Below are 20,447 nucleotides of genomic sequence, written 5' to 3' on the forward strand. Positions count from 1 at the left end.
TTTGTAAACAAAAACTTTTCGAGCAACAACCAAGGTCAACAACAGTACTGCAATTATGATCAGGGACGTAACTTCAATCGGAAAGATAACAGACGCTTTAGGAACGACAACTACCAAAACTTTAATAACAGGCAAAATTCTAATTATCAATACCGTCAAAATTTTCAGAAACAGGAACAACACTTTAGTAACAATAGAGGTGTTTCACAACAACAACATCAAAACCAGCCGGTTAGCATACCTAACCAACAATGGAATGCACAAGGTCAACCAAGCTTTAATGTTCCGCCGCGTGCACGTATAGTCCCTGGTGCAACAAATAGTAACGCACGGCAGCAAGGAAACAACTACGTACAAAGAAGACAGTATTTCAGTTCCTATCGTAATGTACCGTATAGGAATGACTATTACGACAGACGTAAAAACGACGAGCACAATTATCAGCGTACATATAATAACAGTCGTTCTCACCAACAGCAAAATTATTCACAAGAACATATTCTCATGAATGAACCCGACAGTAGATACCATCCAGAACGTAATACGTCTGGAAGAAGTAATAGAACGGTTCAAATAGTAGAAATGCCACAGAATCCTCCTAATGATAATAACACGTCAGATAGAATCTGACTAGATACTGTACAGATCGCATCTTCCAATAATACAAGCACTACCTTTGACACGCAAAATGTTGTTCGTGAAAATGTAATTACTTTTGACGATATCAGAGACACTCTCTTACAGGAAAGACCAGTTGTTCAGAAAACTATTTCACATCCTGTTATCGAAATCAAAATTGGTTCATCGAAATTCTCAGCAGTAATTGATTCCGGCTCACCTATATCAGTAATAAATGAGGAGACTTTTAATGAGTGCAACAAAGAGAATACCTATCCGACATTACCTTTAGGCAAAACAAAAGTGAAAGGAGCAGTACCGAGTAAAGGAGTAGACGTTAAATTACAGACGCATTTATCATTTTGTATTGGAGGTCATACTTTTCACTCTAATTTTTGGATTGTTCCTTTATTGACAACAGACGTTATTTTAGGTACGAATTTTCTGGTACAACACGACGCAGTTATCGATTTTCAGAATTCTTATTTAATGTTAAAGGATGAAAATGTACAACTTGCTTTAGAATTTCAGCACTCTTTATCTGCGGAAGAACAATCAACCGTACAGAGGTCATTTCCGCAACACGTAACATAGACTGTAATCCCACATTGTTCACGGATACGTACGTACACAACTATAATACTCCAGACGAAGTTGACTACGACGTAATGCAAATGATTTCGGATAAAGTTAGACAAAGCAGTGCAACTACAGACGATGAACGAACGCACTTACACAAAATTCTTTTACAGCAAGCTCCAGTTTTTGACAACATTCCTGGTACTATGTCCGGATTTATGTATGAATTTCAAGTCAAACAGCACGATACATTTAAAGCTAAGCATTATCCCATTCCGTATATTCACAGAGAACAAGTTAAAAAAGATTTGCAGGATATGCTCGATCAAGGAATTATTGAACCAGCAGTTAGTCCGTACATAAAACCGCTACATATTGTTAAGAAAAAAGATGGCTCACTTCGCCTTGTACTTGATTCACGTCACATTAATGACATTATTATTAATGAAACAGATCGACCACAGACACTAGAGGAACTTGTACAAAAATTTCATGGTACAGCTATTTATTCTACATTAGATTTGAAATCGGGATTTTGGCAAATTCAACTTCATCCAAATTGCAGAAAATACACAGCTTTTCTCTGTTTCGGCGACATCAATTTTGCAAATTACCGTTCGGCTTAACTATTTCTTCTGCAGCTTTTATTCGCGGTTTGAACACAATACTTCCGACAGAACTTAAAGACAGAATTACGACGTATGTAGACGATATTCTTATCGCAGAAGCTAACTGGTCTGAACACAATCTGATTCTTGAACAACTGTTACAAACTTTTCATGCACAAGGACTTACAGTTAACCTCAGTAAATCGCATTTTGGCAAAACTTCCATAAAATTTCTTGGACACGTGATTTCAGCAGAAGGCATTGCACCTGATCCGGAAAAACTTCAGGCTCTACGTGACATTACCGTTCCTACGACGAAGAAACAATTACGCAGTTTTTTGGGCTTAATTAACTTTTTTCGCAAATTTATTCATCACTCTGCTTTAGACACACCTAGATTGTGCCAATTAACAGGTAAAAACACTATTTGGTCTTGGGATAAACAAGCACTCTCTGAATTCATGAACCTGAAACATGCTCTGTTGAATGCACCACTTTTATCGCACCCAGATCTTACCAGAAATTTTTCCATTGCCACCGACAGTTCCAACACCGCTTTAGGCGTACACATTTTCCAGGAAATTGAAGAGGATGGCTCAATAGCAATTAAAAACATCGCATTTGCGAGTCGCATTCTGTCACCTGCTGAGCGAAATTATTCCGTTACAGAACTGGAAACATTATGTGTTGTATGGGCTTTTACGAGATTTCGGCACTTTCTTTATGGCAGACATACCACCGTTTACACAGACCATAGAGCTATACAATTTTTACTTTCAGCTAAATTTACTCATGACAGATTAAGCAGATGGAAACTTTATTTACAAGAATTTAATTTTACAATAGTTCACATTCCCGGCACACAAAATGTTATAGCAGACGCACTATCGCGTTCTCTCAGCAACAATCAGCAAGACGTAGCAACCAACTTCTGCAAAACAAATTTCAGTGTCATGTACATTCAGCAAGTTGCATTTGAAAACTTTATTTCATCGTCATTACAGGACATAGCACAAGAACAAAATAAAGTCAACGTGTGGAAAGAAATTAAACAGCTTTGGCTAGATAAGAATAATGTTACGATTAGGAACCACTACACTGTACGCAATGACATTCTGTTTCGCCGCTCTCATCCTGACTGCAACAATTGGTTATTATGCATACCTGACGAACTGGTCAACAAACTAATCTGGTACACTCATTTAAGCTACGCACATTACGGAGGACGAAAATGTTTTCTTATACTGAGACAGAACTGTTATTTTGCCAACATGGAGAAACGTATACGACGAGTTTTAGCGTCTTGTAAAATTTGCCAGAAAGCTAAATCAGACACCAGTTCACATATTCCTCCATTATATCCCATTATACCTGTTAAATTAAGACACATGGCCGCTGTAGATATTTTTGGTCCGATTCCCAGAACTAACAGAGGTTTTTGCTACATCTTTGTCGCTGTTGAGCTTACTTCAAAATTTGTTACTTTCACTCCATTACGCAAAGCTACTGCTAAAACTGTTTCGAAAGCATTTGTAAAACATTTTCTATTTCATGTAGGGCATGTGATGAGAGTAATTTCTGACAATGGATCTCAATTTCGTAGTACCATATGGACACGCATGTTACGAGCCAGAAACATTTCTCCGATTTATATATCCAAGTACCACGCTTCTTCGAACCCCTGTGAAAGATTAATGAAAGAAATTGGTAAGCTGTGCCGAATATACCGCCACAAAAGACATATTGATTGGGATACACACATACTCTCATTCCAAGATGTAATTAATTCGATTCCAAATGAATCCACTATGCTATCTCCGACTGTTATACTGAAAAACGTTGAACCACCGAACAAAATTAAAGAATTAGTAAAATTACCCAAATGTAGGCGACTAAGACACCACGAAATAATTGACATTGCGCTGAAGAACATCAAACGTGCCGCAGAGCGCCGGAGAAGACAGCAAAAACAGGTTTGTACACGCCGCGACTTTCACGTTGGACAGAAGATATTAATACGTACACACTATTTATCCAGCAAATTAAAAGGTAAGTGCAGTAAATTTGAACTTCTATACGCAGGTCCATATCGGATTCGCAGCATCCCTCACCCCAATGTTGTACACGTCGAAACTTTGAGAACCAGAAAATCGAAAGGCAATCACCATATCTCAAACATTAAACCGTTTATTGAATGAAGACACTTTATGATTCAACACACTATGATGTCATTTACTAATGCAATTATTTCACCTGACTAATTACTGATGATTATCGTATTTTTTCTTGGCAACTGCCCGGCAAGGTAAGGTTAGCAGGTCGCTTTTCTTGTCGTTACACATCAGACCGTGCATATTTTTCCAGACGAACTTACGTATTTTATGAATAATTATGCAATTGTATGTAATGACGTAATAATTTTATCAAATTCTCTCTCCATTAAAGTCTTTAATTCTCGCCTCTATTAACTACACTACATACAAGCTGAACACAACGAACGTCACATTTTGTCTTTTTATGTACGATTGTATTCCAGTTTTGTTTATATGCACTGTGAAATAGTTAGGATATAACACACACCAGTTGACTTTGACATTTTTTTTGCCTTATGACATCTCAACATCGTGACTGTTTTACATTTTTTGCTGCTGCATTGTGATATTCTCTGTACATTTTTAGCTTTGAACACTGTCAATGTCTTTGACATATTACGTTTTCTGTCATGTTATGCTGTATGCTTAATTGTGTCACCATAAACCAGTTATTATTTAGTGGGTATAGGATTTAAATGCAAGACATTAATCTTTGTTCATCAATTTCAGAAAGAAATGATGCGTGTATGAGATAAATTCAACAGAAATGGGAATTTCACCTACGGAATAAACGAAAGAAGGTGCAATAACTTTATGAGGAAGAGTAAATGGATCAGGATTGGCAGGCATTAACAAGAATATACTATACTCATCATAGAATAGCAGTCTTAACTAATTTTTTCTTTCAGAATACAAGGTGATTGATGCAGGCTGTCAGACTGAACTACACATCTTAGTTTTAGTGATGAAATATGCTAGAGATAAGGAATAGTTGTATAATGAGTAATGAAGTGATTTTTTGCAGATGATAATTAATACTGATGAATAATGATGAGGGAAATGGTATTATGAATAATGAAGTTTTTCTTTACAGGTGATGATAATATTGAAGTTATGATAATATGGATAATGAAGTGATGGATAATGAAGTTTTTTCTTTACAGATGAGGATAATGTTGAAGTTATGTATTTATGCTACGTAGTTATTTAAGTATTTGTTGCAGTTTGCTTTGACAGCAGGTGTTACATTGCATAGTAGGATGACAGAAAGTTTTGGAAAGGACAGCTATGGAACACATTTTATACACATTTCACTACCTGTTAATTCGAAGTTCACTACTTTTCAGCATAGTGTGAGTTTCTTGTTCAGGTCAATAATTCATTTTGTATTTTTTTCAGGAGAAGCTTTTCATGATACTTACTAAACCTGTTACTTATTATACCTGTTCTAGTACTTGCATTTTAATTTTTACCCATTTGTGTTTATCATTTATGAATGTGATCACATATACTGCCTTGTTACATAATCTTGCTACAGCTGACTCATGACGAATGACGTTACTATCCTCATTTGCAGCAACAGATCAAAAGCAAATAGTGTTATGTCTCAGCAATTAATTATCGATCCCAACGCAATGCATTGCTAAAAAAAAAAAAAAAAAAAATGTATTACCAGTCCCACATAATGTCACTAGTTTATGATAATTCTGAATAATACTGATTAGCTCTGAATAGTATGTCACTTGAGTAATGACCTCTTAATGAGACAAAAAGAATATATAAAAATAATGCTTTGTCACTAGCTAATAACTGCCACTGTTTATTGTAATGAGACTACTTATAATGCCCGTGATTATTAATGCTATGACTAATTAACTGATTTTTAATAATGACTTCATAATGATCTGAATAATACTGAATGATGAACTATGTTTTATTCTATTCAATACTTGCTGGCCACTGAGTGCCAATAATTAATGTCACCCGATGAATTGTTATTAATTATGCCATTATTTAGCTCTTGTTTTCCATGTTGAGTTTTCATGTTTTGGTTAATGGCCAATGAGTGCCAATAATTTGTATCACTCAATGTATTATGTTAATGCTAGGCCAATAATTGACTCTCCTTTTCAATTAAGACTTCTGATGAACATTATTCTGTCATACTAAATATACTTTGTAACTGGCCAAGGACTGCCACTGTTTATTGTAATACGATTACCCATGATGCCAGCTAATGATTCTTACTATATTGGAATGACAAATGATTAATTAACTGTAATTAGGAGAAGGTTAATGATTCTTAATTATACTTTGTAATTGGAAAGGAATGTGACTGTTTAATTATGCTTTGTAATTAGGAAAAGGCTAATGATTCTTACTATATAGGAATGACAAATGATTAATTAACTGTAATTAGGAGAAGGTTAATGATTCTTAATTATACTTTGTAATTGGAAAGGAATGTGACTGTTTAATAATGCTTTGTAATTAGGAAAAGGCTAATGATTCTTACTATATAGGAATGACAAATGATTAATTAACTGTAATTAGGAGAAGGCTAATGATTCTTACTGTATTGGAACGACAAATGATTAATTAACTGTAATTAGGAGAAGGTTAATGATTCTTAATTATACTTTGTAATTGGAAAGGAATGTGATTGTTTTAATAATGCTTTGTAATTAGGAGAAGACTAATGATTGATACTATTGGAATGACAAATGATTAATTAACCATACTATACTTTGTAACTAGGAAAAGAAGGCTACTGATCCCATGTAAAACAATTAATGAACATTTTTCTGTAATACTACATACTTGGTACAGAAATGTTCAATAACTGGGCTATGAATGCCACAAACTGCTAATTAAGTCTGTAATTGTCAATATTATGTGACTTGATGTCCTTCACCTCATGAGCTAACTACCCTGAATTACTGCAATGTCCATTTTGTCCTGTTTATCCCAGTGATCATGGAGCACTATATTTGGTTTTGCACTAATTCTACATTGGTGTGCCTTGTAAGAGCGTGGTGTTGACACGACATGCTGTCCACCACCGTGAGCGATGAAGACATTATTATGGTCCCACTGTTTGGTGTACCTAATGTACTGCCAAAATGAAAACATGGAACATTACTACGACAGTTCAGTGTCTTGGCTACACTGATAAATTCTGATGGGAAAAGAACTTCAAGTTGTGTCACTTGGTGTTGTACTTCTGTGGAAAGATATGGACTTTCAGAACAGCTGTGTGCAATCTAAAGTGCTACAACCATGATGCAATCCTTCCCTTTCCTATCCTGATTCTTGTCACATAAAAAAAAAAAAAAATTTTTTTTGGTAACATCATTTATGTTCATGGCTATACATTTTTTTTAGATTTGCTCAACTCCAGTGCGAGTACACTTATGTCACTTATCGATATGATTTTTTTTGCCATTATGTTTATTTATTGTCAAAATGCTAAAGACATTTTTTTCGATTTGTTCTGAAGTACAGTATATGTACACTCTTGTCTTTTATATTGTATATACATTTTTATTTTAATGATATGTTCTGAACTACAGTGCATGTACACTTATGTTAGGTGTTAATATGTTTTCTACTGAACTTCAGTGCCTGTGCACTTTTCTCATTTTTCAATATGATTTGTACTATTCTGTATATTCAATACTTCAATGCGTATGCACTTATGTCATTTGTTACTAATTGTATATACATTTCATCATTTACTGATATGTTCTCAACTCCAGTGCGAGTACACTCATGTCACTTGTCAACATAATATTTTTTGCCAGTCTGTTTGTTTGTTCTGAATATGCCAATGAAATTTTTCAGTGCCTCTACACTTTGTTTTCTGTCAAATAATTTGTATATACATTTTTCTGATTTGATAGTATGTTTTGTACTCATATCTTGTTTTTGTCTTATATATTTTGTACTTAGTGCGTGTGCACAACATCTAATTCATGTACTACATCTAAATATTCTGTAAATTGTAGAAGTTTATTCATTAGGAAAAAATTTTGCCGCGATTGGCAAGTCCAAATGACTCACCATCGCTGCCAAATTTTTGCCCCCCCCAGTGGAGGGTTATGAAACACGTATGTAACGCAGCAGCGATGGCGAGGCATTGCAGCATCTCTGACCAGAGGGTCTGCGCTTGACCGCGCGAGTGTTGCGAGCAGTTCGCTAGTTGTGGCTATGCAGAGCAGTACTCTGTCTGTAGTCGTGGCAGTCTGAAGCTCGATTTAGTTACGGGCAGTCGGTCAGTAGTAGTCGTGCAGTGCAGTACGCTAATAGTCGTCATGCAGAGCAGTCGGTCAGTAGTAGCAGCCCAGTGCGGTTGTGTGATGTGGGCGGTCGGCGACACTGGTCGGGATGCTGAATGAGGTATACTGTTAATTAATATAATCATTAGATAATGTAGAGATTTATTTATTGTAATTAATTTCCAACAAATGCCCCAATAATAATTTTTATTTCAAGAGCATTTTTTCAAAAATTTTATTTTTTATTGAACTAAAGATTTCGTTGCACTTCCCATTTCACTCCACTTTTTTAAAGAAAAATTTCAGTAAAATCACAAAAAAAAGGAATATTATTATTTGCAATGCAGTTCCTCCAAGCCGTGCACACGAAAAAGAGCAGAGATTTGACATCCAGTTGTTCTGAGGTAAGACTTTAATTCTGATTGTTTTACACAGGGCCAAAGACCGATATTTCGGTTTAATTGAATTTTCTTATCACTGAATTGACCTTAATTTTTTTTTTGAAGGATTTATATTTGAGTCAGATTGCGAATTTCACATTTTTGTTGCCATTGTCAGTACATTTCATTGTGGGCAAGTTACACTTAGCGCAATGTCCATTAGCATTTCTAAATAATATTGACATTTCTTTCTTTTAAAATTTTTGTGGGGAGGTTACACTCGGCTCCCATTTGTATTAAGTATTGTCTTTCCCTTTAAAATTACGGTGGGGAGGTTACAAGTGCTACAAACGGATGATGAAAAATAGTTGCCCTGATAAGGTAAGGAATGAAGAGGTTCTGCGCAGAATCGTAGAGGAAACGAATATGCGGGAAACACTGATAAGGAGAAGGGACAGGATAATAGGACAAGACACGAGGAAATGACTTCCATGGTACTAGAGGGACCTGCAGAGGGCAAAAACTGTAGAGGAAGACAGAGTTTGGAATACATCCAGCAAACGATTGAGGACGTAGGTTGCAAGTGCTACTCTGAGATGAAGAGGTTGGCACAGGAGAGGAATTTGTGGCGGGCCGCATCAAACCAGTGACAGATGACCCGAAAGAAAAGGCGTAAGGGCCGGCAGTTACAACCTACAACAGCCAGTGGAGTTGATGGTATTACTGCAGAACTCATAAAGGCTGCTGGACTATAGCTACACTAAGAAGTGTTCCACCTCTTATAAGCTACGTACGAAGCCAGGGAGCTCCCAACAGACGTTAAAAATCTGTTACAGTGCCAACACCCAGAAACCATCTGCAAACAAATGTGAACAGTGTAGAACCCTCAGTTTGGTATAAGACATGCCTGCAAGATCTTGACCTCTGTCATTGTAAGTATGATCTAGGCATGGCTGACGCAATGATCACGGTCAGTTTATATTATTTTAAGAAATATTACAACAATCCACTATTTACGAGATTTTTTTAAGCTAATACGTTTTTCTGGTTGTCACTCATTTTCAACTAGCGTGTTACGTATCTGAACGCTCAGTCAATTCATCGTTACTGTATCGACAGCAAATTTTATGTTGCAGCTGCCCTGCGCAGAATAACAATTTTGTTTAGCTGCTACATTTCGCAAATTGTATATTTACAACAAACTGCTATTTGGATGTACTTAATTTGTACTCTGCTTGTTTTGAGCATCTAAGCAGCAATATGTAATAAGTATTACAGTATATGAAGATGGCTGAAAACCCAAAACGCGTATTAGCTTAAATAAAAACGCACAAAAAGTCGCTGTTAGTTGTATTTATTAAAATAAGATAATCCACAGCCACGGAGCTCAACAACCAGTAAAATGTGTAAATTATTGTTGACGAACTTGTTTTCGAAAAGGTGTGGGCACACGAGAAGCAATAATCACCTTACGATTAATTTTTGAGAAAAGAAGCCTCATCGCACATATATTGCCTTCTCCGACTTAAAAATGGCATTTGGCAGAGTAGACTCGTGACAGATTTTGAGATTCTAAAAATGGCATGAATTATGAGGACAGAAGTGTAGCGCAGAGGCTTACAGAGGAGAGGTAACCGTGACAGGATGTGAAGAACATGAAGGAGAAGAAGGATGTATGATGGAGCTGCCTATTTTGCCCTGTCTTGCTCAACGTTTACATTCAGAGGGCGGTAGATGAAGCCAGGGAGTAACAAGGCGCTATACGAAAAATTAAAATCCGTGGTAAGAAAGTATACATGTTGACATTCGCTGACGATATCGCAGCATTAAGTGAAGATGAGTAAGAAACAGAAGTGCTGCTGGTCCAGATGGAAACCAACCACAACTCTTCGAATAAAGCGAAAATTTATAAAGCAAGAACAAAAATCTTAGTGGTGAGTAAACAAAACACTACAGATTCATGTATGGAGGACATGGTTATAGACGCCCCTGGCGTAGAGAAGCAACTGAAAGAGTTGAAACCGAGTAAGTCGCCAGGTCCGGATGGAATCCCAGTTCGGTTTTACAGAGAGTACTCCACGGCACGGCCCCTTACCTAGCTCTCTCGCCGTTAACAAAGTCCCAGTCGAATGGAAAAAAGCGCAAGTGACGTCTTATATAGAATGATACTCGTAAAATAACGGACCCGCGGGATTACAGACCAATATACTAAACATCGACTAGCTCTAGGAATTCTGAACCTATTCTCTGTACGAATACAGTAAATTACCTTGAGACAGAAAAGCTACTGATCACAAATTATCACGTCTTCAGAAAGCTTTGCACGTGCGAAACTCAGCTAGCCCTTTTCTGACATGATATCCTGCGAACCATGGATGAAGGGGAACAGGGAGATTCCATACTTGTAGATTTCCGAAAAGCGTTCGAAGTAACTGGGGTACAGTCTGGAGTATCGCAAGGAAGTGTGACAAGACAGTTCTTGTTCACTACATATAGAAACGATCTGAGGGCCAGGGTGAGCAGCAATCTGATGCTGTGTGCTAATGATGCTGCGGTGAACGGGAAGGCTCCGCCTTTGAGTGTGTGTAGGAACAGACAGGATGACTTGTATAGAATTTATGTTTGTTGTGATGGATGACAGTTCGTTCTAAATGCGGAAAAATATAAGTTACTGCAGTTGAGTGGAGAAACGATGCCGTAGTTTCCAAATACAGACTTACTAGTGTGCCGCTTGGCACGATCATGTCGATTAAATGCCTATACGTAACGTTGCAAGGCGAATTAGAATGGAACGAGCAGGTAAGTTCGCTAGTACGAGGTGCATTCAAGTTCTAAGGGCTTCGATTCTTTTTCTAATTAACTACTCACCCGAAATCGATGAAACTGGCGTTACTTCTCGACGTAATCGCTCTGCAGGCGTACACGTTTTTCACAACGCTGACGCCATGATTCCATGACAGCGGCGAAGGCTTCTTTAGGTGTCTGTTTTGACCACTGGAAAATCACTGAGGCAATAGCAGCACGGCTGGTGAATGTGCGGCCACGGAGAGTGTCTTTCATTGTTGGAAAAAGCCAAAAGTCACTAGGAGCCAGGTCAGGTGAGTAGGGAGCATGAGGAATCACTTCAAAGTCGTTATCACGAAGAAACTGTTGCGTAACGTTAGCTCGATGTGCGGGTGCGTTGTCTTGGTGAAACAGCACACGCGCAGCCCTTCCCGGACGTTTTTGTTGCAGTGCAGGAAGGAATTTGTTCTTCAAAACATTTTCGTAGGATGCACCTGTTACCGTAGTGCCCTTTGGAACGCAATGGGTAAGAATTACGCCCTCGCTGTCCCAGAACATGGACACCATTTTTTCAGCACTGGCGGTTACCCAAAATTTTTTTGGTGGCGGTGAATCTGTGTGCTTACATTGAGCTGACTGGCGCTTTGTTTCTGGATTGAAAAATGGCATCCACGTCTCATCCATTGTCACAACCGACGAAAAGGAAGTCCCATTCATGCTGTTGTTGCGCGTCAACATTGCTCGGCAACATGCCACACGGGCAGCTGGTGGTCGTCCGTCAGCATTCGTGGCACCCACCTGGATGACACTTTTCGCATTTTCAGGTCGTCATGCAGGGTTGTGTGCACAAAACCCACAGAAATGCCAACTTTGGAGGCGATCTGTTCAACAGTCATTCGACGATCCCCCAAAACAATTCTCTCCACTTTCTCGATCATTTCGTCAGACCGGCTTGTGCGAGCCAGAGGTTGTTTCGGTTTGTTGTCAGACAATGTTCTGCCTTCATTAAACTGTCGCACCCACGAACCCACTTTCGACACATCCATAACTCTATCACCAAATATCTCCTTCAACTGTCGATGAATTTCAGTTGGTTTCACACCACGCAAATTCAGAAAACGAATGATTGCATGCTGTTCAAGTTCTCATTCTCGCCGCTGGTGGTAAAATTCCATCTGCCGTACGGTGCTGCCATCTCTGGGACTCATTTTAAAACAATGCGCATGTTTCTATCTCTTTCCAGTCTGGAGACAAAACAAATCGGAGGCCTAAGAAGTTGAATGCACCTCGTAGTGAAAGTGGATGGTCGACTTTGGTTTCTGGGGGGGGGGGATTATGCAAAGTGTGGTTCATGTGTAAGAGAGACGGCGAATAGAATACTAGTGCGACCCATACTTGTGTACTGCTGGAGTGTATGGGATTCCTACCAGGACGGATTTAAGGAAGACATTGAAGCAATTCGGGGGCTGGCTACTAGATTTGTTACCAACAGTTTCGGTCAACACGTGAGTGTTACAGAGATCGTTCGTGATCTCAAATGGGAATCCCTGGACAGAAGACGACGTTCTTTTCGCGAACACCACTGAGAAAATTTAGGGAACTGGCATTTGAAGCTGTTTGCAGAACGAGTCTACTGCCACGTATTTCGCGTAAGGACCAGAGGCTAAGATACGAGAAATTAGGTCTTCTACGTAGACATACAGATAGTCGATTTTCTCTGGCTCTGTTTGCGAGTGGAACAGGAAAGGAAATGACTACTAGTGGTACACATTACTTCCGCTAAGCACCATACGAGGGCTTTCGGGGTATGTTTATAGATACACATCGCTCACTTAACAATGAGCGACTGCGTCGAATCCTTCACCTACTGACAAAGCAAAATTACATCAGATAGAAGATAAAAGATATCCATCAGGGAAAAGCTGCTTAAGAGAAAAAACCATTTCACATATAGTTGCATAGACGAACATCTCAGGAACGGACATCTCAAGAAAGACCTCACTGAGACGTTTTTTTAAAAGTGTGCTGGTGTACGAAACTGAAACATGTACACGCGAGTAAAGAGCCGGGCGCCAATAGCCTCAATGGTGATCGTCCCTAACCCACAAACTCACGCACAACAAAGAACCAGTTGCGTTTCATAAGAACGGTATTTCCTGCATTGGTGATGGTTATATGTCAACAGTTCGTTTTCTTCGAGATACTTCTTGGTGTTGGAACACCAAGTTTCAAAATAGTTGATGGAACATGTTATATATGTGGTATCTGTTCTTTCGCATGCTCCGAAAGAGCATCACTACGTGATGAGCAAAACGCCATACAAGGTGCTCCATTTATCATCTAAGTGTCCGGGCCGTTCGCCGGATAGTTACGTTATTTAAGGAAACAGGAATTGTTCAGCCACATGTGAAACGTCAACCACGACCTGCAACGAATGATGATGCGCAAGTAGACGTTTAGCTGCTGTCGCGGCTAATCCGCACATCAGTAGCAGACAAATTGCTCGAGAAACGGGATTCTCAAAAACGTCGGTGTTGAGAATGCTACATTAACATCGATTGCACCTGTACCATATTTTCCATGCACCAGGAATTGCATGGCGACGACTTTCAACGTCGTGTACAGTTCCGCCACTGTGCACAAGAGAAATTACGGGACGATGACAGATTTTCTGCACGCGTTCTATTTAGCGACGAAGCGTCATTCACCAATAGCGGTAACGTAAACCGGCAGACTATGCACTATTGGGCAACGGAAAATCCACAATGGCTGCGACAAGTGGGACATCAGCGACCTTGGCGGGTTAATGTATGGTGCGGCATTAAGGGAGGAAGGATAATTAGCCCCCATTTTATCGGTGGCAATCTAAATGGTGCCATTTATGCTGATTTCCTACGTTCTGTATTTAACCTACCTGTTACCAGCTGTTCGTCTAAAATTGTGAGCCATAAGTTTGTGACTATTACAGCGCCATCTATCACAAAGCGAAAAAAGTGGTCCAACTAAAAGTTTCATATTTCTTTGCGCACTACACGAATATGTAATAAAAATGGGTGTTCCTATTTTTAAAAAAGCAGTTGATATCCGTTTGACCTATGGCAGCGCCATCTAGCGGGCCAACCATAGTGCCATCTGGATTTCGCTTTCAAGCTAGACATGTTTCATCTTTGTAGTTTTTTGGTTTGACGCTTATTTCGTGAGGTATTTGGCCCGGTCACGATCAATGGACCACCCTGTATATATATATATATATATATATATATATATATATATATATATATATATATATATATATATATAAACGCAATGGCGAACAAAAAATGAAATGAGCGTATGGCGTTGTGGGCCGGGAGGCCCCATGCGGGCAAGTTCGGCCGCCGTATTGCAAGTCCTTTTTAGTTGACGCCACTTCGGCGACTTGCGAGTCAATGATGATGAAATGATGATGAAGAACACACAACACCCAGTCGTCACGAGGCAGAAAAAATCCCTGACCCCACCGTGAATTTTTTTATAAATACCTTTATTAAAAAAACAATGTTACGCATTCCAAATACATACTACGTTATAAATACATGAAGTTATTTAAACAAAACGGTTTGATCATTTCAATTACGCTGACGTTAAAGAAAGACAACATAAGATTGTGTTGCTGACTAAATTACCAGAAAGAATTAAATTGAACATAAAGAAAATTTTTTTAAAGGCATTCAAACTTCAACCTGAAAAAGTAAAATCTGCCCTTTGAATTAAGAGCTGCAATCTTTACAGAAGCATAATTAGTTCTTTATGATGGATATCAGCAAGTTGGTGGGATAATTTTGCATATAAAGCATTTTAATAATCATATTAGACAATTTCTGAAATATTTGAGAATGGCAGAAAGGAGATATGTAATAAAGTTGACTAGCCTTCCACTACACTTTCTGGACATTAATTGAATCTAATTATCTGAAGTGATCAGATCTATATAATCAGTCTTTCACTGCAAAAATGAACAGGGCAATGTGCCAGCCATTGAATATTACATTTATCAGTTAGAATCTTATGGTTTTAACCAATCGATAAGGATATTTCTATAAAAACTGTCAACTTCCAAATTTCTAGTATAAGCCAATAATGCGCCTTTAATGTCTTGTGCTTGGCACTATTAGACACACAATCTCAATGTCACATAAGTTCTGTACATTAGCTAATAAATTTCAAAAAACTACTCTCTGAAGTAGAAAAAGCACACATCATAAATATACTGTAAAATCTTAAATATTATCCTTAAGGTAACTACAATACATCACTGTCAACGCAGTCTTCTTTTTTATATTAACCAATGCCCATTCTTTCAAATACAATTTTTAGCATATTACCGAACTTTTTCTTGTGATTCGAATAGCTTCTAATTTTGTGGAACTCACACAGCATGTGTACCTTGAACTCTATAATGCTATCGGATCCTAATTTGTTAAGGACGTAGTTAACAAAATTTCCCAGCAACCAGTACACAGCGTTATTTTTTGCTTCTGGGAAATAGCGTGCTTCAGGCCTGTGTATCAATGACAGCGATATATACTCAGGGGATGTTCTTGTAATCAGAGCTATTTGCTCCCGGATCCACTTCCAACTATTCATGTGACCACTGCAAGTATATCTATGAATTACTGTGTCAACTAGATGGCATTGTGGACATAAATTTGTTTCACAGAGTCCGATTGCGGGCAGTCTTTCATTGGTGCTAACTATGTTGTTAACTGTCTTGTACCATGACGTTTTTATATTAGACGTGAGCACATTAGAACTAACGTTTTTCCAAATCTCAGTCCACTCAATGTTTGGAAACTGTCGTTCTATTTTGGTTCTTCCTTCGCTTTTCTTTCGTTCCCGCATTATGGCTCTCGATGTTAAGTGTCAGGACTGCCTGAGTTCGACACTGACTTAACTAAACTCAACATAGAAAATCCTCACGTGCTTAAGCGACTGTTGATATTCTGCACGTCAAACGGGGGAAGCAGGCTTGGAGGTTTAATGATCTCGAAAAGTTGGCTGGTTATGCTTTCTCTCGAGTCTCTTATTAAATTAACTTGCCTTTGGATAAAAAGAACAGAGGCTTTATCCGTTATATCAGTTAATCCTAGTCCACCATTTTTAGGATCTAAAGTGGCCACTTTAGCAGGTACTCTGAACACTTCACCTCTCCACAAAAAGTTTGTGATTTTGGACATTATTCTCCTCGCTATCATTCTCGGTATTGGAAACAGCTGGGCAGTATAATAAGCCTTAGCAAGGATGCGTGAGTTGATATACTGTGTTCTTTGAACAACTTTCCTATTTAAAGCCGTCATTTTCATAGGGCATGCTGTCAGGGTGATCCCAAGTGTTTTATGTTGTCGGACTAATTTTGCCCACTCGACGTTGATATTATCAAAACCTCTGAGATTTAACATCTTCCTTTTTTTCCGTTTGCATTGGCTCCAGATGCTCTACAGTACGAATGAATCACTGTTGCTAGTGTGGTTACCTCGTCATTATTCCTTCTAATGACCCTTATATCGTCAGCATAGGTTCTTATAACTGTTTTATTTCCTGATAAGGTTAAGCCTTTTAATGTAGCATGGACATGTCGGAGGAAAGGTTCCAGCGAAATGGCAAAGAGCGACATTGACAGAGGACTTCCTTGAGGAACACCTCGTTGTATTTTCATCGTCCTGGATTGTTGACAATTAACTGCTATTTTAGCATTTATTCCAGTTGCTATGTTCTTAATCAACTGTATGACCCTATCGTTGAAACCTGTTTTCTTCAATGTCTGTAGAAGATATTCATGGTTTACTACATCGAACGCTTTATAAAAATCTAAAAACAATAAAGCACACTTAATGTTTGTTACGGAAGTTACTGCAATGATATCCCTGAATTCCGCTAGATTTTGAAAAATGGTTCTGCCTTGCGCACAGTTCTGATGTTGACTAATAATTTTATCTGTAAGGCACGAAATTCTCTTGTTCATTATTCTAGCTATTAATTTATAATCAGAATTCAGCAGTGAAATTGGACAAAAATTATTTAAATCTTTGTTTCCATTATTTTTTGGCACCAGAACAATTTTACTCTCCTTGAACTCCGCCGGAATCATTTTACCCTGAATAACCTCATTTACAATGTCCGTGATTTTCACACCTACTATTGGCCAGTAACGGATGTTAAACTCTGGTGGCAGACCATCCGGTCCTGGGGATTTTTTTGGTGGTGAGGCGCACAGAGTCTCATACACGTCTTCATCACTGACAACCTCGAGAAAATTTTCGTTGTCATCTTCTGTCAGCTGTGGGGCTAGGATGTCAAGGAATTCTTCCAAGGAAGCATCACTACTTTGATGTACAGAATATAGCTCGCAATAATAGCGATAAATCTCGTCCATGATATCGTGCTGGGTTTTGAGAATCGTGCCGAGTTTCGTTCGAATTTCTTCAATAAAAGTCCTTCTCCCGTTTTTCGTATGCTTCACTAAATGATATAGGGAAGTAGTTTCATCTTCTGACACCGAATTTGCCTTTGATTTTATTTTCCATTTGACTTCTCTTGATATTAAGTAACTTGGCTTTGACTTTTTTGATGTCTGCTATCCGAAGTGAGGAACCTGCTGAGACTTGATCATATAGATCTCTCAAAACGGAATAGTAATAGTCTATAGTGCTTTTCATTTCCCTTGCGCTCTGGGCACTGTATTGAATAAGAACTTTCCTCAACCTTGGCTTTGCCATTTTAACCCACCAGTCAATAGCAAAGTCATATCTACTATGGGCTCGCAGGCTTATTGCCCATGTTTCTTTAATCAGATCTTCTAAATCATGATTTACTAACAAGGAAGTGTTCAAATTCCACTGATTCTTGAATCGGCAAACCGGCTGTCTTGTTAGATTTATGCAAGCTAAGACACTTGAATGGTTTGAAAAGTACGTAGGAATGGTTTCTACTTTTTGTCACGGAAGTTACAAGATTTTTAGAAATATATAGTCTATCAATCCTGCTACGTGATGTTGCCGTGACATAATTTAACTCAACAGTGGAGGGGTATTTGATTTCCCATATATTCTTTAATTCTAAGCCAGTAACTAATTATTTTAGTTCACTTGAGAAATTAAAATTAGGTAACTATCTTTTCGATTTAAAACACAATTAAAATCACCTCCAAGTAATAACTGTCTTGGTGATTTCCTTAACAAGTATATCAAGTCATCTTTGAAGAAACGTGCCCTGTCAGCTCGATGAGAACTTCCTGAAGGGGCGTACAAGTTGATGATAGTCACATCATAGATATTTAGTCCTATTCCCCTTCCGGATTCCAGTCGTTCCACCTCGCTTACTGTAATGCCTTCCCTCACCAAAACAGCTGTTCCAACACTTGTTTCGGGAGACACATTTATGTAACTGACAAAACCGGGAATTACCAAATCCGAAATTAGAACTTCTTGTAAGACGGCAATATCAGTCGCGGATTCGTACAAAAATTCCTTAAGGGCCGATAATTTCAAACCGGTCGTGATTTTATTTATGTTTATAGTGGTGACAGAATAAGATTGCGTCAGTGTGCTGTCATTATGTAGTTGTTTTGATGAACTAATTTAGTTACTGTGGTTCAGAGCTCAGTTAAGCATTAACATTTTTCTCGGAAGGCTGAACATGGAATAACACTTCAATCAGTTTATTAGTTACTGTCCCGTTTTTTTCTACTTCTGATGTTTTCTCTTGTAATTCAAGCAGACTGATTTCCTGGTAAACTTTCTCATTTTTCCTCCAGTGATTCGTGTACGACCGTTTCGGACTGAACATTCTTTAGGGTGTTGACCGTGATTTCAGTTTGGCCACCACTTCCTCGTTCTTTATTAATTTCACTCACTTTCTGATCGAGGGAAACAAATGGAGACTGCAGTTTTGCAACCTCTCCCTGAATTTGTTTATTAACAGATAGATTCTGATCTTTAAAATCGGTTACTTCACCTGTTGTTTCTTGCAAATTAATGCTGCTTACACCCCCTTCATTTTCTGGTATCGTATGTGTATTATCTTTCTGTTCATTAGTTTCCATTCGCATTTTGCCTTCAGGTTCCTCTGCCTTCTCATCGCACTGTCTTTGCTTGCGAAGTGAGGGAGTACCAGAGTATTCTTCCTGAGGTTTGTAGCCATGGTTAATCCAGCGAAGCAATTTCGGTTAAACAACCGAAATTCCAAGTAGCAGCAGCAAGACCAGAAAGAGCGATCAGATCACAAGGAACAGGAACGAACACGGAGATTAACGGACGGACGGCACTCGGCGGAGCACAAGTACAGCGAGGTAAACATTGAAGTGGAGCGCAACAGTTAACAGTGGCCACTCGCTAGCGCGGCTGAAACGGAACTAGGAATCGAACCCGGGACCCCGCGCGCAAGAAGCGAGAACGCTACCGCAAGACCACGGGATGCAGACAATGGCGTACAATGATCCCTTCAGTGTTGGTGCACAGCAATCCTGCGCAAGTACGGTAACGAGAGAAATGACCAGGGATACTACGTAGGTAGTGCATGATATAAACTGAGAATTTGGGCCTCACGGAAGGCGTGCTAGGGTAGTCAGTGTGGTTGTGGAGACTACTGTGTGCGGATAGAGCAGTGGTCAGCGCATATTCGTTAGAAAGAGACCCGCAGCCGGTACCTAGTCCGACACAAGTTTTCAACTTTCCCCATTGATATAAATCAGTGGCTCCTGGAAGCTAATGTCTTTAATGCCTTTTGTCTAGATAGAACGTGCTGACAGCCTCTTAACGTTGAAGAGCTACAGCAGAGTGAAGCAGAAACGAACTTGCGGGCTCCAGAAGTCGACTTAATTAGCGCCGGACGGTACTGCGGAGACTGCATATGCCGCGGGTTCTCCTTGCGTCGGTACTGGGGAGTTCGTCAGGCGTTCACAAGTTTACCACCGTATTTGCATTTCCGCACTGTGTGACTAAGCGCGCGAGGCGATTATGAGTCCCCACCCTGCCGCGGCTCTACGCAGCGCGCTAATCAAGTAAATCATGGCCACTCAAACACACGCGCATCCCCTCCCCCACTCGGCGCAGCTGCCGCCGCCGCTCCCGC

The sequence above is a fragment of the Schistocerca serialis genome, chromosome 2 (genome assembly GCF_023864345.2).
Source record: "Schistocerca serialis cubense isolate TAMUIC-IGC-003099 chromosome 2, iqSchSeri2.2, whole genome shotgun sequence".
In the NCBI taxonomy this organism is placed as follows: Eukaryota; Metazoa; Arthropoda; class Insecta; order Orthoptera; family Acrididae; genus Schistocerca; species Schistocerca serialis.